The sequence below is a fragment of the Plectrocnemia conspersa genome, unplaced genomic scaffold (genome assembly GCF_051122295.1).
Source record: "Plectrocnemia conspersa isolate PC_06_02 unplaced genomic scaffold, ASM5112229v1 ptg000013l, whole genome shotgun sequence".
Classification (NCBI taxonomy): domain Eukaryota; kingdom Metazoa; phylum Arthropoda; class Insecta; order Trichoptera; family Polycentropodidae; genus Plectrocnemia; species Plectrocnemia conspersa.
This window is the reverse complement of record NW_028277177.1, coordinates 552,814-579,194: the sequence shown is the minus strand read 5'-3', so window position 1 is coordinate 579,194 and position 26,381 is coordinate 552,814. Positions and strand designations below refer to the sequence as shown.

General features: G+C 29.8%; 1 protein-coding gene and 1 non-coding gene across 7 annotated transcripts in view; both read left to right on the top strand.

The window, feature by feature from the left end:
* Positions 1-26,381, top strand: part of LOC148226835 (dorsal root ganglia homeobox protein-like) — a 129,399-nt gene that overhangs the window by 9,853 nt on the left and 93,165 nt on the right. For 2 of the 6 annotated variants that reach the window (XM_088202278.1, XM_088202274.1), the window contains exon 2: positions 10,612-10,707. The exons of 2 other annotated variants lie outside the window; for them this stretch is intronic. The gene's annotated coding sequence lies outside the window, so the exon portion shown is untranslated. Of the gene's footprint in view, positions 1-3,462; positions 3,549-10,611; positions 10,708-26,381 lie in introns of those variants that run through there. 2 more of the 6 variants (XM_088202276.1, XM_088202279.1) reach the window with 2 other exon arrangements.
* On the top strand, positions 6,382-6,455 carry TRNAI-AAU (transfer RNA isoleucine (anticodon AAU)). Its single transcript has one exon. It is a non-coding gene; the product is annotated as a tRNA-Ile (tRNA).

The following is a 26,381-nucleotide window of genomic DNA, read 5'->3' as shown; positions in this document are numbered from 1 at the left end:
TGTGCACTGTTTAAATTGATACAGTGATGGAAAATCCCACAGATTAAATTATCTGACTCTAAAGGATATATATTAGCAAAATATAAATGTAATTAATATTCAAATACATAATGGAAGCTACTTTTTGATATCAATAAGTTTGTTAACCACTGTTATATTTATTTGTTGCCGACGTTTATTAATTCACAAAGCGTAAATATCGGCCAGCATAGATTTCGTCAGCCATCAGTCCAATAAACATGGCGTAAGTGAATCAATTGGATTTTAACCAAATAGTAATGTCTCCATCGAATATAAATGTCAAAGCGTTTATGCATGCGCTGTGTTGCCCGCATGATGCGAGCGCTCCATCATAATTATAGATGGGTATTTAATCAAATATTTGGACAGTTTAACTTGTAGATTTACATATTTAAGGTGGCTCAAAAAATAGTTGCATTCATATATAACTACAGTCAGAAGACAAATGCCGTGTAATTGGTCGGTCGCCCTGAGGGAAGAAACAAGCATGTGTAAGTACACAGGGCTGTCTTAGTTTCGGTTCTTAATATTATTATCGCTCCTTTTTTCTATTGATATTGGTACATAAGTTTCATTTATAATAATTTGCAGTGATCTATGCATATTATATTATTTTATTTAGTGCAAGCATTAATATTATTCTTAACTATCCTTAACTTGCCTCTATTTATATTTTGAGGCTGTTTTTATTATCATTTTATCAGATTTGTGAACAAAATTATTAGCGATGGCAACTGTCAACAGACTAATGACAGTCGGTAGCCATACAAAAACAATAGACTCCATGTTTTTCATGCGTATCGAGTGAAAAAATATGGTCCTTCTTTATTACTCGTCTTTTAATATTTTTAAAATCTTTGTACATATTTATTTCTTATTGAATACTTACTAATATTATTTTCTATAATATATAACAATAGTATGAAGGATTGTATTTTTTCTGATAAAAATGAGACCTTTGAACTTTACATATCTCAATGTTTTTTTTTAAATAAAAGGTGCCGAAGCTGATTTCTTGTCGACATTTAAAGAAGTATTTTTTTAACAACTAATTTTTATTAAAAAAAAATACATAGAATTAAAATAAATCAAAAAAAAATGAAATGCGCCACAGGCAATTTTTTTTTTTCAAAAATGACCGATATTAATAGAAAATATATGTATATAAAATTAATTAAACATGGTAACTGTAAACATTTTTCTGATATAAATGAGACAATTTACACTTTCATTTTTACAAATTTACAGCAGCGCCGCAGGCGAAATTTTTGTTTTAAATATAATAATATTATTGAAATTGTATTTAAAAATAGTTTTATAACCGAAATTATTTATTATCGAAAATAATAGTTATGAAAGTGTTGCTTAAGATTATAACACATTGTTATCAAGTTTTAAGTTTAATTTTTAAACAAATTTTACGAAAATATAAGCACAATAATATAAGCAAAATAAATTTAATGAGATCCTTGTGCTTGTTTCGAAGTACATAATTTTTTGAAATTTGCTTCAAAAGTTGTGAGATATACCCTTAAATCTACACCTGCGTCTAGTTTGTTTCGATACTTATTTCTTAAAAATACATATAAAGAAAAAGCTCTTTCTACTAATTCCGTACTAGTGAACGGTAATAAGAATTTGAGAGCTTTTTCAGAAAGTTCTTCATATTCTTTATCGATGTTTAACCAAAAATTAATTAGATTGTTTCGTTCGAATTCTATTTTTTGTCAATTGATAAATCTATTAAATTTTCTTTTATTGATAACGATGAAGCTTTTTCTAAATTTTCTACACAGAAGGGGTTTGAAATCCAATTATTATCTTTGTTTTCGGGTTTTGGAAGATACTCCATGAAAGACGATTTTAATCCTGAGACAAATGTTCTCGTAAATCTTGAGACAAGCTAACTTTATTTTCAACCAAAAAAGTATGTAGAGTTTCGAATACTTCCGGTTGATTGTTTTTGATACACTGTTTCCAAAAATCTAATTTCTTAATGATACTTTCAATTTTATCATTAACATTAAAGATCGTCATCGAGCTTTTCTGAAAAATTACATTTAGGAATAATACAATATTTTAAATGATAATTTAATGACTGATTTTTTTTTACTGGTTATTTTTCGCGTACCACCAACTATCCACTCGCGTACCACAGGTTGGGAACCGATGCTATATATCAATGGTGATATATTAATTCTACTATATAAGTTGTCTAATGATTATACCCAAGCATACAGCATAAAAATATCATTCGGTTTTAAAGACGCATGCAAATAAATTTACGTTGTATAACACAATATATATTAGCGTATCGGTAAAGTGCCAGACTTGTAATCTAAGCGACTCAATTTGATCCTAGAAAATTCAAAATAGTATCTATTTTATAAACGTAATGTTTATTCCTACGTTTGATTGAAATTCACTGGATTATTGGAAATAGCACAAAATTCAAATTATGACATTGAAATAGATATATTATAGCTATAGCTTATCGACTTACATCTATGTATACAATAAATATGAAATATTTGGTCAATAAATTTTCATAATGCTGCATTTTACACTTTATCTTCTGCGCTTCCATGCTGAAATATATACGTAATAACACGCAACTGTTAAAACATGCTAACATAGAAAGTAATGCATAAAGCGTTGATCTAGTTTAAATACTAAATTTCCTTAGTTTTTATAAAAAAATATAACTATTTATATTTTATATGTTAAAATATAAAAATATTTATATTTTAACATACATATTCTACGTATCAGCTAATTTTCAAACATGCTCCCATCTATTTTAAAATAAATGTAAAAAAATATAAAATAAAGTGGAAGAGATGTGCATAATGACAAATACATTGTTCTAGCTCCTCATAATTATTGCCGGAAACATCGTTGTGTTTGGCAAACTCGTGCAAGCTTATCTGGCTAAATTCAAGTGAAACGCTTGTTTATCTAGCGTTCATATTGAGTCTTTTTATAACACTATTACGCATTATAATAAGTGAGAATCCAATGAAGAACATATAAACCGAATTTTGACCAACAATCAAAAACCTCGCCAAAAGCAATAAAATCGTGTCAGATTTTTTTTTTATCAATTCACGATCTTTCTTGTACTCTCTTTATTTGGACGAACATTGTCCTAACTTTCTCGATCCAAAATTTTATCTCTATCGCGTTGTCCTACTCGTCGTTCAGAGTAGATCCCAAATATAATATTTATCATACATCTTACTCGAATGCAAGTGGGGTAAAGCGGTCGACTTAGCGCCACTTGCGACGATAATAATTTTGCAGCAGTTTTACGACGTGCAAACTGCGCTCGCCCACCACTCGACGCACGCCTAAATAAATTATTTGTGTCAGATAATGAAATTGACTGTTTTAATGGTGTCGGCGTTCATTGCGTCTTGATTCGCCGTGGGTGTCAATTCAGTTCGCAAGCGACACATGTGGGGCAAGTGGGGCGTTGTGTTTAACTGTTGTGGGGGATTCGGACAATAGCGCCGCGGGGTGGTTCGGTAATAAGCCCTCATTATGTGCACAAGGGTTGTAAGAGACAAAAAAAAAAAAAAAAATCGTATAAATAAGTTAATATTCATTTTAAACCCCACAAGTTCAAGGGTATTTTTTTCTATTTGTTTGAAAGTTTCTCGATACGCGGCACAAATAAAAAACAATAAGCAATAACAATAATAAATAATGATTTGAATATTTTTTAATTACTAGTTCATTGTATTATATTATACTAAAAACTCAACAGTGAAATTAGATTAATTTAATAGTTCAGTACAATATATCTTATTATAATTATTATATATTGTACTGAAGTATTACATTGTTCGATGTCAGCTACGAGGAGTTGGTCTGGTTCATATCATATAATTTTAATATTTTATGATTTTTTTTGTTCACTTTTTTTATGTATTATTTTATTATATATTTTCTGTGTATTGAAATAATATAATGTATTATTTTCGACCATCGTGAAGCATTGGGGTAACATGTTAGATCACGATGGATTTAATTTAATATTTATAAATATATTAAAAAAAGCTGTTTGAATCTCTTCATTGACCGTTCATGATGGTTCATCATTATTAACTGACCATATTATTTTAATGCTACGAACCGTTTATCGTTAAAAAATGACCGTTTATTTTTTAGCGTCTATTTATTATACATACATAAATTATTTATAAAACCAAATTTATTTTTGATTTAATTAACTTCTCGAATATTATTGTTGTACAAAATAGTATTTAAATTACTTCCATTTCGATTTTAAAGCATCAGAATAATATTGTTGTATTTTACAAAATCAGATATTATATGTATTATAGATTTATTTTTAATTAAAATATATTTGTTTGGCTTAAAATTTAGTTTTAAAAATAATTAATAAAACAGAGTATCTAATATATTTATAGCATTTTCTAGTATTCAATACTAGAATACTTAAATTTACTGCTACTAATTTACATTCGTTAAATATTTTCTTTTATGTCTAATATTTTTTAAACGTTAAAAAAACGAAGCCGCGTCAAAAAACTACAATCTGTCCCTTTGCATAATAATGTTTATCGCGAAAGTACTACATAGAAAGTGGGTGCTTTTGAAGGCACCCACTTCCGCTCTTTTTATTTATTGTATGTATAAAAGGCTAAAGGAACTTATATCTGAAATACATCAGTACATAAATCTCAAACTACTGTAATTTAGTTCAGATTCATTATTTTTTTGTACGTATATCCTTGCTATGATATTTTTCAGAAATTTGGAAATTTGTCCTCTCTCTCCCCCCCTCTTGGCAAGCCTGATCGTACCAATGTAAATAACTGATATAACTGTAAAATATTTTTAAAACATAATATTTTGAAATTAAATTATATTGCCATCTGTGATATAAACAGTTTTTTTTATGTATATATATATATATTGACGTATTCTTAAATACATATATATGTATGTGTATATTGGTCATCTATGATCCAAATTTTCACAATTTTAATTTGCGCAATAATCACGGAACAAAAATTCGTAAAAAAAGTTAAGAGGTTAAACATGTTTTATCACAAAAATTAAAATAGAATAATTAAAAAAATATTGTTATATAACGGTTTTTAAGGACCCAATTACTGACGTAGTTATAATCGAATCAAACTTATTTTAAAAGTAAACCGTATGAATATCTTGGTTAGGTTTGTTAGTTACTCTGTTCTACCATCTTGATACTCAATTTATTAAAAATTCTCCGTTTTAAAGATCTTTTACAAAAATAACGAGGTTTAAAATGATAAAGATATAATATATATTAAATTTAAATTAAATAAATGTATAAAAAAAATGTTTTTTTTATACATTTTTATATATAGAAATCTACCTTAATATGCTGCCTTTGGCAACAAAAATTCTGCAGTTGAAATACATATACTTTTCACCGAACTTTCGGCACGTAAATCCCTGCCATTGTCACGGTATTTGATGAACTTTCTATATTGTCCTCGGTATGGTTCATTATAGACTGGGTGTCGGTAAAAAGTAATTTGGCATCGAAAAGAAATATGTAATATAAATATTCGCGATTAAAAATAAATCCTGTATTTATATGTATGTATATATTGGGGCTCAAAAATCAAAGATCTCGCACAAACACTTAACACAAAAGTGCTTGAAATGAGCTTTGAGGTTATGTATTTTTTTACAGCAATGGTAGATGATATTTTTAAATCTCTGCTGTAATTAAAAAAATATTTGTGAATAATTAAATTAAGTTAAAAAAATATTATCGAATATTACATAATTATTTTTGATGATGAAAAAGTTCAACTTTCTTCCATAATGTATTTATTAAAAAAAACATGGAATCGAATAAACTATTTTTAATTTTCTTAATACATATTTTAAATAAGAGGTCTTATTTATATCATCCATTCAACGATGAACAAAAGATTGCTTATACCTTAGGTATGAATAGCATATTTTCGTGAAAGAGATCGCACCTTTTATTAACGCGATTCTCGTCAGCCGCCATACAAATAAATATAGATCTTACACCATACAATCTGGATAAGATTGTGGCACTTGTTATGAATGTGCGCGTTAATTCAATATTCATAAACATTAGTAAAATTAAAAAAGGAAGGAAGTGCGCTTAGAACACTTTAAACGAGAAGAGCCGAGATCTTATCGCTTCCTTTCACAGCATAGCATATTCGTAAATGTATGTGTACATATCGTGATTATTGTATGAAACAGCTTATGCAAGCGAACGTTGATAACTGGTATGACTTAATAATAGCGATTCATAGGAAACTCGAGAGCTGGCGATAAAATTGAGCGCAACTGACAACTGGCCCATTAGCTCAGTTGGTTAGAGCGTCGTGCTAATAACGCGAAGGTCGCGGGTTCGATCCCCTCATGGGCCATAACTTATTTTGTTTTATTTTTATTTAATGATAGCTCTACATTTATTATTTTTAAAAAACATTAATCATATTTTATTAAAATATGATATAATATTAATATACGATATTTAAATAAATCAAAAGCTGAGTGCACTTTTATTTGAAGCAGATGTTAATAACGTTTTTATTTTAATTATCAGGCCAAGCATTTAAATATATTTTGATTATTAAAAAAATGCTATTATGCAAAAAAGGAGGAGGAAAACTTTTCAAGTATTTTTTTTTTCAAACTGCAATTTATTTTAAGAAGATTTATAAAAACGTTCACAGAAATATCTCGTTTATTTATAGATAGCATATGTATCTTTGGCAGCATACAGCTGTTTTTTTAGTTATTGTACCTATTATTTTCGATAGTCAGTAACTTTTTTGATCGTGTAACTTTTACAAAAAATGCTTTTTTATTTAAAAATAAATCAAACTGCAGTGCAATATTTTATTGTTGGATTGTGGAATTTTTATATATTTTTATAATACTTAAAAACATGGTTTAATTATATTAAATATTGTGGTTGTCTTAATGTGAAAATTTTAATTTAAAAATAATAACATAAAATATATTATGATATTATTTCACCGAAATGAAATATTAAAAAAATATTTTCAAATCTGTTTTTTTTACTTTTTTTAGGGATAATTAGAGAATTTCTGGTTTAGATTCAGAGACGTTATTTTGTCTTTTTCTATGGGGAGGAGGGAGGGGGGGGGGCAAAAGTGATATTTTTTTTAATATTTCGATTTCATTAAGATTCATAGTATTTGATATAGGAAAAGCGGAAAGTAATGATATTTTTTTTTCACATACAAAAAATTTATTAAAAAAATATATATACAATTTTAATCAGTAAAATAATTTCCATTGTTTTCTATTGCTTTTATCAAACGTTCAGGCAGCTTTTCAATCATTTTCTTATAAAACTCTGCAGGTTTTTCGTTAAAGAATGATTCTATGTGATTTTCGATACTGTCAAATGAATTAAAAATTTTATTTTTAAAGGAATGCTCTAAAGATCTGAAAAGATAATAGTCAGAGAATATGGGGGATGCTGTAAAACTTCAAAATCAAGTTCCCTGATTTTTTTCTGCGTTATCCGTGCCGCGTGTAGTTTGGCATTGTCGTGCTGCAAAATTCGCCTTTGATTGTTGACCAAAACTGAACGTTTTTTCAACAGCTCCGCTTTCATTCTGACTAATTGACCACAGCATACCTCTGCAGTAATGGTTTGACCAGGTTTTAATAACTCGTAATGGATGACGCCAATCATGTCCCATCAAACACAAAGAAGGACCTTTTTTAAGGTCAATGAGGGTTTAGGGGTAGGTATGGGTACTTCGTTTTTAGAAAGCCATTGATTTTTTTCTTTGGATTGTTGTATTGGATCCACTTCTCATAGCTTGTAACGATCCTTCTCAAAAATGATGGCATTTCGTGCCTAGACAATAGCGACAAACAGATGGTAATTCGCTGCTCAATGGCCGTTTGTGAAAGTTCGTGCGGTACCCAAATTCCTTGCCTGTGTTTTTTTTTCAATGCGCTTGAGATGGTCTTTAACGGTCGTCCAAGGGCAGCCAAGCTCCTCTGATGATTTTTCGGGGGTCCGCTTCCACTGCTGATTTTAACACTTCATCGTACAATTTTGTAAGTCTTCCCGATTTGGGGGCATTTTTCAACCCCTATCACCACTTTTAAATTTTTTAAACCACCTGTGACATTTTTGAAGATGCAATACGTCTCCATAAATTTCACAGATGATCTGAGTGGCTTCTTTTGCTTTCTTTCCTTGATCGAACAAAAATAGCATATAATAACGCAAATGGGTCTCCTCGATTTCTGGCCTTGACATTTTTTTCTATAGGGTAAAAAAAAACCTTCTGAGTATTAACAAAATTAGACTAACAGAGCTACAAAATAAGATCAAATCTTACGTGTTAACTCGACGACAGCCGGCGGCAAACTAATTTTTAAATCGTCCCTTTAAAAATTATCAATACTTTCCGCTTTTCCTATTATTTAGTAACATGGACTTTTCTGATCAAATTCAATGGGGAAGGGGGGCAAATGTCTTCACCTGCTCATGCTCAAATGAAATTTTGTGTAGTTGTGGACCTTTTCAATGGCTAGTATTGATTTTTTTATTTCTTTTTAATGTTTAATTTTGAGTAATTTATTATCTGTCTATCGAATTTTTTGCAACAGCAGGAATAACTGAAACGAAACCTCGCACTGATTTAAAGTTTAAAACACTATTTTTTATTGTATTTTTTAACATAAAATATATTTGGTAATTCCGAAATATTTTTTTAAAATTCTAGTCTAAACAATATGTTTTGCTTTGGCCGTTGATTACGTATTTTGTAATTGCTGTATTAGTACACATCTGGACACTGCACATCTAGTGCATATCTGGACAATGGTAGATTTTTTTCAAGTGAATAATTTATACAAAATTGCATGTCATATAAATTTCTTTTAAAAAAATTGCGGCGCATAAGTCAATTAAAATCTGACAAATAAATTATAATTTCACATGAAAAAATATATCTACCAGTGAAAATGTATTTCGATATGATTTCAATGAAATTCCATATTAAAAAAATATTATCTAAATAGATATTTTTTTAAAGGATAATCCGAGAATCTCTGGCTTTGAATCAGTGACGTCTTTTAAACTTTTTTATGTTTATATTTAAAAAATATTTATACAATAGTATTTAATTAAATTATATGAATTTTTCTGGGCGAATTCAAGGAAGGCAAATCCTCAAAAAATTGTGTGAAACTGACTTTTTAGAATGAAATTATGCTTTGAATCAATAAAATATAAATAAACATTTAATAGTAATTTTTTGATTTAAAAAATGACATGCAATTTGGAATTACCAAATATGTTTTATATATAGAGATATTAAATTTAAAAAATGTGTGAATTATGAGTCAAAAAAAAAGTTAAATCATACAATTATTAAGTTTTAAAAATTACGTATTGATACAAATTTTAAGACGCCAGAGCTCACAGTTTTTGCTACTTCATACATCCTATATTTATGATGCAGACATATTTTCTGCAGTCATAAATTTGTAGCGGAGCATGCATTTATTTATTTAAATACAAAAGTGCTCCTTTTGTCAGCCAAGATGCGTGGAGTGGCGCTCGAGTGTCAGGCGTCACCAACCTTTTTTCCTTATCGCATTAGCGGCAATTGGCCAATGGGACAAATTGAATTGTGCGAGTCGCTCGCTCGAATTGCGTAGGCACCAATTGGCACGTGGTATTATGTATTCCGACTGCTTAACTCGACACTTTTCATAAACGAATATCACTTATTATGCCTATTATTTATTTACTATGTGTTTAATTATTGTATTTACGAGCAAAGCCACATTAAGGAATCAACTTCCCGAAAGTTTTTTTTGTTTCTCTCGGGCTTCATTTTATATATTATTATGTATTTTTGAACATATACTCAGAACATACGTATTAAAATTTATGAATATATTAATTTATGTATTATATTTTTTTAACAGCTATTTAAAACAAAAAAAATTATAAAATATTTCACTAAGCGTAATTTTTTTTATTAAATTGCTAAATTTCTCGCTTTGCATTGCGATTTAAAAATACTAATCACCGGTCAACTAAAATCATGTAAACCAGACAATAACGCCATTAAGATATAATTTTAAAAAACCGTGCAGTGAGAATTTTATATATTTTTAGAATTGCTTATTTATGTTTTTCTGTATTTTTTATATTATTGATATGAATCTTAAAAAAAAATATTTAAACGAATCTGATATATTGCATATATCTTTTTAACAAATAGTAATTGATTAAATTTAAATATTTATTAAATAATGAACCAAGCAGTGAGAAATTTTATGATATTAATAATCACTAAAACCGATTTTTAATGATTATTATTAGGATTAATTATTACATAAATAACATATTTTAATTGGAATGGACTTTTGATGCCCCCAAATTATTATTTAATTGCTCCGTTACAACTCCAATCCGGCATCCTATTTGTTCCAAAGTAGATGACAATGGGAAACCATTACATTGACGAATTGTTAACGGAACATTCTTGACTATACATTTCTTTCTATTGCCAGATACCAGGCTCTCACCTGGACTCCTCGCCGTCTGGAGTCCTCATCCGCTTGCTCAACTCGTCACCTCTAATACGAGCTTCCCTTATAGACCAACAGGTGAACGAAACAAAAATTATACTCTCTGATCTAATAGAATCGTAGAAACCTAAGTCGAGTTCGGTTCAGATGCTAGCTGGATCAGTGTTTTTCTTAGGCTTTTGCAACTATAAATCAAGTGTGAAGCGGTTTGAATTTGCACGAAAGAGTAAAATTGTCGAATTGGGCATTCTTATAAAGAAAAATTTAATGATCATTATTTATAAACATGTATTTTTGTGCTTTAGTTTTAAAAGACAGTGTTTAAATTGGATTTGCGGTTTTGACATTGACAGAGAATTTATATTAATAAAAACTGATATTTTTTAAATCATTTAATTTTTATTTTTTAATAAATATTTATTTATTAAAAATTTAAATGATTCAATGAAAATAATTCCGTCACTGAGACTTTTTAAACATCTAGTGACCGCAGTTCTCAAAAGTTTGTAGATATCCGTAACTGCCCTCGGTAACACCTGAAATTTTGACCGACTCGTAATCGGGTTAAGTTTGCAATAAAACTTAGTCCACGGCAAGTTTAGAGATATAGAGTGAGCGAGCACCAGTTGAGCCGGCAGCAACTAATTGCTGTTGCTCTAACTCGGTTAAACGCTCGAAACTTAACTTGGCCGTACTTACTACATTAACTGATATCCACTTCATTGGCCGTCTGGCGGCAGTGTGTAAACACGGGTGGTGGGGGGTAGGGGAGCTAGACGCAAACTTATAATTAATTAAGTCCTTAAGCCACTTCTGATTATTTCCAATTTGAATGAAATTCTACATTCAAGAATTAATGTCCTTGAAACTACTAATGTTATCCTAGGTTATTATTGAATTATTATTGTATTGATATCGATATAACACAATATATGCTAAGCCCAATGCGTTACAATGGGGTAATAAGGACGGTTTTTATTTCGAGTATTAGTCGTACATGTTTTATTTTACTCTTTATTATATGTATAACACAATTTATTTTAGACATGCGTTAGTATTAGTAATGGTATATTAGATTTAATGGTTTAATTTTGTATTAGCACTTTATTGTCCGATCACGCGTTTTCGCGTGATAGCGAAACATGTTTTCAATGTAGCTTTTGCTTGCAAAAATATCGCGCGAACGTAACAAAAATGTGAGCTTTGTCATTAGACCTGAGGGACTAGACTAGTCTCTTAAAATATTTTATATAAAATTTAAAAATAGCATTCTGATTTTTCTATGATTTTCATTTCTCGAGAAATGAGAATTCACGACTTAGCTTCTCAAATTTTTCGAGAATTCTTGAGAAATTTTGATGAAGGAAAAAATGAGTGTAATACAGTAAAGTATCGCAGATACAGAGTTACAAATTCCCTCTAAAAAACACATACCATGTCAAGTATAATATATTCAGACATTCTCGTTTTTTTTTGTTAAAAAAATTTGCCCTAGGAAAAATTCCTCTCGTTTTGTGTTGATGTTACTTTAATTGGCAGTTAAGATTTTTTCAATATTTTATCTCAAACCTTATTTTAAATTATTTGATATCAAACTTATTATTTTATCTGTAAAATAAAAACGACAACACTGAGATAAGCTTGAGATTTCTTCAAGTGCAAAAAAATCGCAATAATTCGCTTTCTCGACACCTAATAAAAAATATATGCATCGAGTATTTTTTCGATATTTTTACTTATAAAGCATTGCTTAAAAGTTTGATTTTATTTTGAATACGTATAATACAATAGTTTTATTATTAAAAATTTATTCGGTAAAAAATGGGAGGGGGGGGGGAAATGCCAATCATCTTTTTTTAAAAGCTTTAAAATAAAATTGTTAGTATTATAGAGTACGCTCGGGATAAGGATGCCGGTTTGTTATTATGTGCGTGTACATTTATATGAGAGGGAGAAGCGATGTAGCGTGTACTTCGTTGTCTCGCTTTCTCTTTTAAGGACAGTCGCTGATTCGTCAACGCTGGTATTCGTCATTAAAGTGCAGTGTGGCACAGAATTTCGACCTCTAGAGATTTATTTTAAATAATTTTGTGTTGATATTGGTTTAATTGATATCAAGGCTTCAAATATACACTGCAAGTTATTCGTTCTCTTACCCGTGGTTTAAAGTATTTTAATTATTTTTCCATTAATCCGTAAGCTGTTGGTTTTTTTACACTATTCTCTGTAAGGCTTAAAAAGTTATTATTCTTATTGTTGCGCCAATGATAATTTTTTAGTTTATTTAATGAATTCTAATGAATTAATAGAGTCGTCGAGCCATTAAACAATCTGCGAATAATTTCTTTCCCCAATTTCTTTCCCCATTTTATCTTTTTGCTTTTGAAGAATAGCTAAAGACTTTTTGACTAGTGAAAGATTTTGAATTTTGCAAATATTTAATTAATGACATCAATGGCTGGTTTCTTTGATTATATAATATATTTTTAATTGTCCGTTGAAATTTCCAACTTAGCTCAGATGTATGTATGTTAAATAAACATATACTTCCTTTTTAAATAAAAAAATTAAATATTCTGAGCGAAATTGTTTTGAGCCACACAGTTCATGCACACAATAACAAACCGGAATCCTTATCCCGAGCGTACTTTACATACAAGTTAATGAATATAATACAAATGGTACCGAAATTTTTCATATTTAAGGAGTAAGTTAAAAAAATTAGTTTATATTTTATTACGAGTTGAGCAGTGAGATTATTTTTTGCTAAGATTCGTTTTGAATAAATATAATATTTTTACTATAAAATATATTCATTTATAGCAATGTATTTTTTTAGTTTATATTTGTTAGCAAAAAAATTGAATGTGAGTACAAATATTCGAGCAATTCTATAAGAAAAAAACATACACATTTGAAACGAGTAGTGAGGATTTTTTCGATATTCATAATCAAAACTATAAGTTATATTAAATTAATAAAATAGCGCTAGCTTCTATTTTAATATTATAAAATAACTTTTTAAAACGGAGATTTTTCTATTTAATAAATTATATTTTTATAGTGAGAATTGTTTAAATAATGTGAATTAATTAATTTAATTCATTAATTATCAGATCTAAATTAGTTTGCTTTACTAAACAACTCACTTATGATCATTTACATAAATAACTTCAATGACAATTTTCTCATTGCTTAGTTTAGACCAGTGTTTCCCAAACGTTCGACATCTGTGTATCCCTTCTATAATTTTCGTAACACTGACTACCCCTCGTTAAAAAATGCATATATTTTAATAACAATTAAAAAATGATTATTTTTTCTTTGTTCCACATCCAAAAGCCTGTTCCTTTTTTTTGACTTAATGTCTACAAATGTTGAAAAACTAACTTCACATAGATATTAAGTTTGAAAAGGCAAGATGTATTTTAGGACTTTCTCTGTTAAAACTGGATACACATGTTGCATTTGCAACCAGAATGACGTTAAAGTACACTACTTATGTTTATTTTTCAAGAATCCGTCTGAAGCTAATTTTAACAATTGCTCTTCTTCCGCATGTGATAAAACCTTCTGGCATGGATGTTGTATTAATATTGAACGGACATCTTATCCATTCAATATTTTTGTTTAAATCAGGAAAATAATTTTTCAGGCCCACTTTTTTTCTTTAAATGTTGTGTTATACATTTCAGAGTATCATCATCAATTTTATCTGAAGAGTGGGAAACAAGTCCATTTCTCCATTACCACCTCTCTTTTGCAACAAATTAAATTTTGCCATGGTAGCGTTCACTTTATCTTGAACGTGAAACAATGAAATTTCTTTGCCTTGTAACGATAAGTTGAGACAATTTAAAACAGAGAATATATCTGTTAAGTATGCCAATTTACAAAGCCATTTCCAGTCATATAAACAGTTTCTCAGCTCAAATCTATCATTAAGAAAAACTTGAAGTTCATCTATAAGTTCAAATAATCGGTTTAGAATTTTCTCTCGAGTCATCGGTATGAAAACGGAGCTGAGTATGGTTACTCCCCATTTCTTCACACATTTGCGAAAAAAGTCGTACATTCAAAGGACGGCCTTTAATGTAGTTAATGATAGTCACGCTTTTATCCAGAACTTTCTGTAGATCAGCGGGCATTTTTTGTGTTGGCAAAATATCTGTGTATGTGACATTCGGACCAACATTCTGAATACTTTTTGCTCCGTCTGTGCTTATTCCAACACATATATTCCAATCAATTTTGTTCTCTTGCATAAATTTATTCATAACATTAAAGATATCTTCTCCTGTTGTATGACCTGATAAAGGCAGGCAAAATAAAAAGTCGTCATGAATTCCTTAATCTTTTTCGTATCTAACAAACGCCATAAGATTTGCAAAATTTGCAATATCAGTGGACTCGTCAACGTGTAATGCATAATAACGACTTTGAAAAATATCACACAATAACATCTGTTTTACATTATTAGACATATCAATGATTCGTTGATGAACTGTATTATTTGAGAAGGGAACGCGGTCAAAAGTTTGTTTTGCCTTATCTCCTATCATTACTTCTGTAGGCTTGATTAAAGTTTCACATATCGTTTCCGCTGCACTGTATTTTGCAATCAAAAGCAACACCCGATACAAAGCTTCTAGGCTTTTTTGATTGTCACTTCCTGTCAAACTCCGCATGACTTTTCGATACTGATTTAAATCTTTAAGTTTATTTAAAAAAAAAACGATTGGTTTATCATTGTACTGATTGTGTTTGTCTCAAAATGGCGCTTTAAGTTGGATTGTTTCATGCTTTCATTTGTTAGATTTTTAAAAAAAATGACGCAAAGTGGAATAGGCTCTTTTGTTGCACCAGGCGCAGCGCGTTCCCCCACTAAATTCTTCCCGTACCACACTTTGGGAAACACTGGTTTAGACCAATAACACTACGAACGTGTGGTATGTATCTATAGCTTAGAGTAATTATTTATGAATTGGAACTGGAATTATTATGTAAAGATGTAAACATGTATTAGAGCAAATCTAACGTTTTTTTTTATTATATTGATCTAACATTTGTAATTCAGTTTTGATTTATCCGTATGTCGCTAAATTGCAAAGTTGTCAGTTGAATTAAGAATGTTATTTTTTTGAACGATAAATTCAATATTGCTTTATCGAATTTGCGCTCGAAGATTGTCGTTTTTCGTCTCCCGTCTTGATAACAAAATTAAATCGCGAAAAGTTAAAGCTTAAATCATCTCGTCTTCTCGACGTCTATCCATTCTGGTTTGGCGGATTTAATTAGCGAGAGATTTCACGTCAAACGTTAAACACAGGAGTTTTAATTAGAGCCGGGCTCGGAATAAACTTTCAGGATTTCCACTTTGTGAACAACGCTTATTGGATTAGCCCGAATGATATGGCTGTCGGCTTAACCGAAACGTTTAATAATTAATTAACTTACAACACTGCACCGGCGGCGAGCGACTTACGGGCTCGAACGGGTTAAATCGTAATTAGAATACAACCGCGCCTATCCGTGCGCGAACGGGTTAATACGGTTTCGAATTACTAATATTTCGATTCGAAGTCAAATGCTTTAAATAGGCGTTTTTTATAAAGTACTTACTGGTAATTTAAAGAGGATCTTGGTTGGTTTGTCGTCCATTTCCTCTGTCATTCAGTCCGTGAACCTTTGCTAACAATACGAAGAATAATCCTAGGTGTCTTTTCACATTTTTTTGGGGATACGATTTAATATATGTATCTGTCCGATTAAGGTTAATATTGTTTTGCCATTTATTTGTGGTCGAAAGTAGCAGCATTATCACAAGCTAATAAAAAATAATCATTTGTGTAAAGTATATCTATTCAACGTCAAAATCAAAAATATCAGCCGACAATCGGAATTATTAATCACCGCATTTACAGCGCTTTAATTTTAATACAATCCCTTGGAGTTGTTGTGTATAAACCAGAAATAGAGCGAGAGCCGCTTTGCAAAACATTATACCTACGTATATCCGAATGGTCTCCGAATTGAATGTTGTATGAGTTTTGCAAGTTGTCAGGGCTTAATGTAATTACCGCTCTCAAATAATGTATTATGAATGTAGTCGGTCCCTTTTGATCTCTCTCTAGAAATTTTGGTGTTGGGGTGGTTAGTTAGTAGCGGAACTATCTTGCGGAGGGTAAGTCTGTCGGATTAGAGTGTGCAAACCCTCACTTTCCACCCTGCAATAATGGAATCAATTGGTGGACCTGCGAGGGGATACGTCCGAGGCACGCGTGCGCAAAACGAGAGGTGTACCTATGTATGTGGGATTCGTAGGTATTCTCGGGATACCTTCAAACTGCCACCGAATCTCGTTTCGTATAATGGTAGTTGATTTGCGTGGAGATTCGATTTTTAAATTGAAAACGTTGAGGTCAACATGCGAGCTTCCGTTTGTAGTTTTTTGCGCAATTTTCAGTTTCTATTTAAAAAAAAATGTTTAACTTTTACATAAATATTACTAATATTAATGTATGTATATTTTTCATCTGTAGGACATTTTCCGTAACCTATTTAAACAGTAAGTCTATTTATATATATTTATACGCGTGTCCTTTCCAAACAAAAAGTATTTTTTTCATACCGATGCTCGAAGAACCATTAAATGATACACTATCCTACTTTGTTAGATGTATTTTATTCTACACATTATTATGCATAGGTTAGCCACCATGTCCGCGCAGTTCGTGAGCCGACAGTGCAAAAAAGTCCGAGCGGGAGTTCCCACTCGAGTTTGGCATAACAACTTTTGTAATATCCATGCCTCAAATAAATCGGAACAGCATTTTACACATACATACTATGTCACGCAAACATTTTAAAAAGTTTATGCAGTGTACACTTTTTTTATTTGCAATTATTTGTATCAGGCGAATAAATATATATTATAATAATACTTACTCTATTATTTGTAACTCTGCGTAAATTGTTAGTTCAACTGTTTTAGAGTCACTGGTTGCTCTTATTTTCGAGTTGAGCTCGTAACTTTCTCACAAGTAAATTTAAAAGTTTAAAGCTGCCAAAGCAAAAGTCTTTTTTGAAGCAGATTATTGCCTTTTATTCATAAAATCTCCACTTTTCAGTTAAAAAACTATATTTTTAAACTAATGCGAGCTGATGCGTCAAAGAAATCTAAAGCGAAATTTTATTCATAATAAAATGTTAAATGAGCTGAAAATATTCTGATTTATTACAGCGCTTTCTAACGGTGTTTTTATTTATTTACATTTATTATTTACCCACAAAGTATAATTGCGATGTCAATGTTATTGTTTTGCTAGTAATTTGTTTATCTGCAAACGTCATTTTTGTATTGCATTTGATTATAGGCGGTCGTTTTTGTCGAATATGATCTTAGCTTTTAGCGATTTTTTGTTGCTGTCGATATATATTAGCAGGTAAATGCTCAAATTTTTAAGGATTGTTTTTAGGGTGTTTATTTATGTTTCGTTGGATATGCGCAATCGTTCATTTTTATTAACTTTTTTATTTCACTAAAATATATCATTAAAATAATGCATTTTTCGTTCAGAAATGCATTTTATGACGTAATTTGAATCGATTTTTAAATGTAAAATTTAAGTGAGTTTCTTATTTAAGTATGTAATTGATATTTTTATCTTGCATAGTATATGACTATGGATGCCACAATTTTGGAAAAAAAACTTATGTTTAACGTCGAGTTGCATTCTTTAAACATCATATGGTTAAATCTTTAACCCCTATCAATATTCGATTTATATTTGCGTTATAAGAATTAAACACATATAGTCCATTTAAGATGTTAGCGCTCATCATCGTTGTGTTGGAAATAAGGGTGCGTGTACGCATACATGCATACATATACAGTTTTCCGCGAATTTGTTTACACCGATAGGAGAACGTTACCAATACTAAATCAGGGCTGTTTTAAGGGTAGGGTGACCATACGTTGGAAATTGCATTAAAAATTATATTGTGTTATATTTTTATTATAAATTATCGTAATGTTGTGGTATTTAGTAAACAATAAAACAATTCCTGTAATGTTCTGTTGGTATTTTTTTAAATACTATATTAAACAGATATTCAACCTGGGGAGTGATTCCAAAACTGGTAGCATTTTTTTGAGTTAAATATGTATATAAATAAACAAAATAAGTAAGAAAGTGATATTTTACATTTTCCTCAACAAATTAAATTAGAAAAGTAAAAATTAATTGTACTTGTAATTTCACATGGTCACCCTATTATATTTTCTCACCAATACTGTGACGATGAGCGTTCATATCTTGGACGGACTGTACATACATATATCATAAAAACGCTTTCCGACAATCATTCTTTATATTCAAAAATGATATTTTATATTCATATTTAACTAAATTGATATTTATTTTTATATATTTTATATTTATCGCAAGAGGAACTTGCCTTTTTTATGATTGATAGTATAAGTAAAGCTTCTTAATTGTAAATCGTAGAGTAATTATATGATAAACTTATCGAAATACATATTTAAATTATTTTTTTAATAAAAATATTATACAAAATAAAATGATCAGTTATAAAAGATATATATAACGCTTATAAAATATTGTCAGAATTATAGCACTATACGATTATAAAATATTAGGAGGATTATATATCACTGTACTGAACTTAAAATATTATTTAGATTACATTAAATAAATTAATAAAATTTCGCAACACAATTGTGTCAACCTAACGGTGTGCTCGCAAGTTACAAAAGACTGAATAGGATGTGTAATTTTAAATCTATACATATCACTGTTCAAGTAACAAGATTCTTAAAAAAATTACAGCTAGTCATTTCTCTCTAGTTTCATTAAAAAAACACAGGTTTAGATGAACGCATGTATACATGCGTTTGGCGCTAAGGGCCCGATAAAGCAACGCATGTAAACATGCGCGTGGCGGTGAATATGTTAAAAACATCCTGAAAAATCACACCAGGAACATCACATTTTCGGAGTAGGTAGTATTTTCGGGGTAACGCAGTAGTTAAAAAATAAACTGAAATGCGGCACTTAGACAATAGAAACCAAAACGCGATATAATCCGACAAAAAATCTACAAAACAAATAAAAAATATATTAATTTGCAAGAAACAAATAATCTGCAAAATTTGTTATATGCTTTGATGACTCAATTAAAAGCGAAAGTGACTTATCGCTCGACTATCTGTTCTTTCTAAAATGTTATTTTTTATCAAATAAAAAATAATACATATACACACATATATATATATATATATATATATATATATATATATATATATATATATATATATATATATATATATATATATTTTTATCAATAATATTTTTTATTTTATTTTTTTTTAATTTTGAAATTATTTTTATATTATTATTTTAAAAATATTTTTATTTCACTCTTTCTCAATTTTTTTACGATTTGCAATTTAAAAAAAATATTTGAATATTTCACTTTTAGGGAATAGGTAGTTTCTTTGGAATAAAAATATCCTTAAATGTTATCTATTAGATATTATGTGCCATTATTAATTAATATTTTTAATATAATATGATGCAATTATTATATAAATTATGGCATTCGTCACGATGAGTCAATTATAGGGTGTTCATTCGGCAAAGATTGCCTTACGAACGGGACGAGGAGTGAAAGTGGGAGACTGGGGGCTCGGTGGGTCCAGTTGGGGCATTATCGCATTATCATCACCAGGCAAGTACGTCCCCGGGGAGTCCCTGCTGTTATTAGCCGTTCCGGAACGGACTGGACCTCGGACGGATTAGCCGCGATTATTTCAGACGCCATTATGCAATTACAACCGGAAAGATGGCCCCTGACACTTGTGATTAACGATGAAAAACCAATAAATAAACATCTTTAACATAAACTTTATTTAGAAGCAAAATAAAAATATTTTCAATTCTGTGTTCCAATTTCTGCTAAATTATGTTTTTTATATTCTTTCGGTAAACATTTAAGAAAGAGCAAATAGTTACGAGCAGCGTCTGTTTAATCGAATATGCAAAAACACATTTACGGGCAATGTGACAACTAGAATGATGAAAAACGCAAACACGACTAGTGCTATTAATCAGCTAACAAGATGAAAGTTTGTTATTCGCGTTTACGTAAGTGAGACTTTGTTCAGATGGTTATGGATCACAGTATTAAAAAATAATGTATTTGCTTTTAACTCTATTTGTCAGTAGAAATTATTGTCTTGAACCCACACTTATTTGATTAATACGTTTAAGAGCTATTTTCGCCAATCGATATAACGAGGGTTAGCAGATATATACAATATTGCTATTCAAGGTGATATAAATAATTAATATTCTGCAATATTTTCAATTCTCCGAATACGTTATTTTGATTCTTCAACTGTTTTTTTCCGCAAATATTTATGGTTTGAATTCTCATTATGTAAATATTCAACATCTTACGGTGATGTACACTCAGTGTACACAGGACCGCTGAGAGCGAACCCTGGGAAAACAATGATTCCGGGCTTCATCACAAAAATGGCACTTCATATATTTTTTAACTCGTACCTATTTTTAATAAATAATAATAGGTACGAGTTGACATATTTTCTGAAATCATATTTGATGAAAAATATTTTAATTAGGCATTAAAAATATCTACTTGATAATTAGTTGTATTTTTTTTGCTGCTCAGTGTTGTCATATAGTGAATTTTTAGTTCTATATTATTTTTATAATCAAATCTAGTGAAATATTATTTTTATAATCAAACGTTTATATTAAGACTTTTTATGAGTGATAAGCAAATAAATTTTGCACAATAGAAGCGCGCAAAAAACAAATTATCCCTTCTTAGAAGTCAAAAATTCACGTCAAAAGCAATAAAATCGTGTCGTCGCATTCGCAGACTTTTCATAACAATATTTATTTAGCTTTATAGCTCTTCTGAGAAGTGATTGCTCTTTCATATTGACCAAAATTCGGTTTGAATATACTTCGATCAGTCCCCTTATATTAGAAGTCCATAGTAATATCGATAAGAATACCAATCATATTTTAAAACATAATGTAATATTGAAATACAGACAAACTATGGAGCAATATGTGAGAAATGTTTTAGAACTTTCATTAGGTTAGGTTTGGGTTTGAACAGCAAATGGACGTTTCGCAACTGTCAAATTGAGTTTCATTGACATTTTAGAGCAGCATATTAGCACATATCAGTAAAATTCAATTTTCGCTAGTAGAAATATATATCTACTGGTGAAAATGTATTTAGACTTTACTAGTGAAAATATAACTTTACCAAAAAATACACATACATTGTAAAATTTATACATCAGATGTAAATAAATAATTTTTACTACATCATATAATTTCACTAGCACCGACCAGATAATTTATATTTTCATTGGTAAAAATATATATTTACTAGTGAAAATGTATTCCGATATGATTTTACTGAAATGACATATTTTAAAAAATATTTTCGAGATAGATTTGAAACTGCTTTTTCTAGATTTTCTTTTATGCATAACCTCATGAAACTGAATGTATTATTTATTTATTTTGCTGCATTAAATCCAGTTGTCAAATTATCGATAATACAATCTATAAAAACATGTTCATTATTCTTTAGCTAATCGATCTAAAGTTTCAGATCGATTACCTAAATGTACTGCTACTAATTTACATTTGTTGAATATTTTCTCTCATGTCTAATATTTTTTAAACGCTCAAAAAGCAATAATTTGCAAAGAAATTTTAACACAAACGGAGCCGCGTCAAAAAACTACAATCTGTCTCTTTGAATAACAGTGTTTATTGTGAATGTGGGTGCTTTTGAAGGCAATGTTCCGCTCCTTTTATTTCTTCTATGTATAAAAAGGCTGAAGGAATTGATACATGAAATACATCAGTATGTAGTTTATTTCAGATTCATTATTTGATGTCGGTTTTAATTTTTTTATACATATATACTTGCTATGATTTTTTCAGAGTCAAAGGTATATATATATAAAAAATCTTGATGTAGTATGTATGTTCACTTATGTATAGATACAGTACATTAATGCTACGCCACAGCATGCACATATTATACTCATCCGCATCAAAGGATCTCCGATCGAATTACCGTGTCGCGAATTACACACACGGGTCTCGCAGTCAAAACCGGCGAAATGTCGGCTCGCAGATTGGATTATTGGCAATGACGGATAGACTGACCCTAGATGCTTAGCTGAGGACGCATTACTGCAAATAAGGATGGGTCGATTTAGCCGGAGCGGATCGCTCCTCAAGTCAAGTAGGTGGCCCCCGGCGATGTGGCGTGTTTTTATCGTTGTAAATTGCGGATAATTCGTTTAGAGAGGCGTTCGCGGCTGACATTGGCACTAACACACGACACCGGATCTGGACCATCATCCCACCGGCAGCGGCGATCATCAGCGCTGCACGGAAGCCGAGGGACGGGCTCTGCAGCTCGGTGCATGATACGACGCCTGGACCAATGTGAAGGTCGCGACCTATCCCAATCGATAGGGAGAATTTTCTATGACTTCTTGGACAATGCACAGGCGAATATCGATCTGCTTCGAGTGATTGATTGAAAGAAAGTTTATGAAAGTTGCTGTATCCAAGGTCTAAAGTACAGCTACTGATATGCTGTTTATGGAGGGAAATGTACCTCAAAATATTTCATAATTTTTTAACTAAATTATGTAACGAAAATTAACGAAAGTTCTTGTACACTAATAGCAAACCTTTTCATGGATCTTGTTTGCAGAGTGCTTTGATTGATAAATTTCTAATTCAATCTTTGGTAATCTCTGGAAGTTCATAGAATATGAACCAAATTAGATATATTCGAAGATTTGAAGCTCAAAATACAACTGCTTAGGATCGGCAAAAAAAAGTATGTGAAAGGAAGGACTCTAATAAGAATATCAAAATTCAATTACAATATTTGATCCTGTTTCGTTATGCGACTATGACAGAGACCGACCAAAACCGAAACTGAACTCAAAACTTCTCCTAATACGTTGCTAATACAAAATACTATTTATTTATGCAAACGAATCTAGAAGAGACAAGTCATGAATAAAATATGTTTTGCATAGTAGCTCTAGCTAAAATCTCAATGTTAACATAAAACAGTCTTATTTTGTACGCTAAGAATAAGTTTTATAACATTTTCTCCGCTCAGATTTGATCTACTGTCTTCATAGAGTTGTTTGGGAACTAAAAGAACTTTTCACTGGCGTGAATTTCGTCTCATAAATCGCAAATTATATTATTATGCTATTGCATGAAGAACGCACTATTCCGTCGCGTTTTTATATTAAAACATGGCTTTATAAAGCGCATATGTATATATAAACATAATACTTATTGTTATAATTATTATTACAATTCTATGGTATTTATAAAAACGATTAAATATTTTATTAAAATAAAAATAGCGTCACATATCGGGTATGTGCCACACAACTCATAGCAGTGAAGTTAGCAGTGCAGTTAATAGTATTGTTTTGGATTTTGCAGTGAATCTCTGAGAAATCCATATTTTAATATCAAGTGTTATTTATTTTTTATTTGCTATAAATATTTAATATATTAAAATAAATATACATATACACATATAAGTAAAAACACGAAAACAAGCTAAAAGGACATACACAAATCACCTCAACAGGTGTGCATTGTTCTATACGAATTGAACTAAAACCTCATATGTGCCCGAGAAAATGTCAATATCTCGATGCAAAGTATTGAGCAGACGGACGACCTTTGCCAGAGCAGAGCAGTTGGCAAGTGCTTCAGTCCTTGACTTCACAGGCAAGAACAGTGGACGCGACTTAGAACTATAACCACCTTCCGGAGCCCACATTTGGAGCTGTTCAAGCGCCGAAGAGTTGTCTACGATGCCTTTGAGCAATTTTCAAAAGTGTTTAATTATATAAACACATCTGCGAGTTGACAACGAAGCATATCCTAGCGCTCCCAAAATAAAAACACTGATGAACAGGAATAGATAATTCGGATTTTCAATACCGGTATTACCGGTATTGACCTTATTATTATTATTTTATTTATTTGGTAAAATAAAAATAGTTTTGAAGAAATCTGTGGCTTGTAATAATTTTGTTTGATTTTGTTTTCATTATATTATATTACAATTTGATTACAACTATACCTAATTGCAATGTTTAGTATTTTTAAATTTTGTCTAGTCGGCTTATTGAATATGTCCATTCATTTAAAGTGTAACTGAATGCTTTATTGCTGAGTTTATGCTGTAATATATTGTTGAATGTCAATACATGCTTATGAATTTTGCGAAAAATTAAATATTTTCTTTCAAGATATTTAAAACATTTATGACTAATTATACATATATTTATGAATATACTGTGTTTTAAATAATAAGAAGCGTTTAATCAATCTTCCTTACCTTCAAGTTCTTCTAAAAATACTTTGTACGCTGATCCATTATTGTGTTAAATACGAGTAGCAATAAAAATCAATATGATTACTGCACAGAAAACTATTTGTCCTATTTATATCTTCATTTTTATTCATGTATTACACAAAAATTTGGGCAGTAAATCTTTTTTATTTTTATAAAATATTTTCATAGGTTTTTATACCACTAGCCAATTTATTCTAATAAAATATTTTCCTATATTACTGCTCATTTTTTCTCAGTTACGATTATCCAAAGAAACTTTATGTGAAAGGAGTGCGTATAAAATTGGTAATCTGTTTTTGCAAAATGCAATAGATTTTTTTTAAGAACAGATATGTGTTATTAATGATTTTGATATATTGTGATCAAGTTGTGATTTATTCATATTTTTTTGTTTTAATTTTGCATGTTGAATATTTATTTTGAAATTATTATTTATTTCCAAAAAAAATATTTATTTCTACTCATGTTAAAAGATAATTTAATTTAAAAATTTGTAAATTCTGCATAATATTATTCTAACAAATAAAATGTACGAATTTGAAAAAAATATCCGGTAGTAACGGTATTTCATTTTGTAATACCCTTACTACTGATTATTCTTTTTGTTGAAAGCTTATAAAATTTAATTTATTCTGATATGAAACGGCTCATGTAACAAAATATCTGTTATTTTAAGATAACAAAACTTTTCGTAGAAATACAAAATTTATTCTCCACAGCAACTGATTACAGACCTACAAATTATCGTTACATGTTCTTGCTACTTGATTTAAAAATATACAAAGTTCAGTCTTAATCTACCACCAGTGCAGTTCACGCTTAATCGACACCTTTGAAGTCCGTAAAAAATCTAGGCAGTCAACTTAAGTTGCCAAGAGTTCACTCTATCAAAACTTAAATATTAATTCATGGCACGATTACTGAGCTATCGGAAACGAACTGTTCTAATATTTTTTGTATATTAAACTATGTTATTATTTTTTATTTTTAAAAATATTTTTTTTAACTCTGGCTTGCTTAGTCAAAATTATTATTTTTTATTTTCAGTTAATAAGGTTTATTGGCTGTTTTTATTCTAATTCTTCATATTCTTAAATTGTTTTTAAATTAAAAAAATATATTTGTTTCAAAAAGTCATTTTTGAATATATAGCTCGTGAAATGCAAAGTAAATAAATTTGCTGAAATACCGTAAACAAAATTGTGCATTTTTTTATAAAAAAATATGCTTTTAATTCAGTTTTATATGTATATATT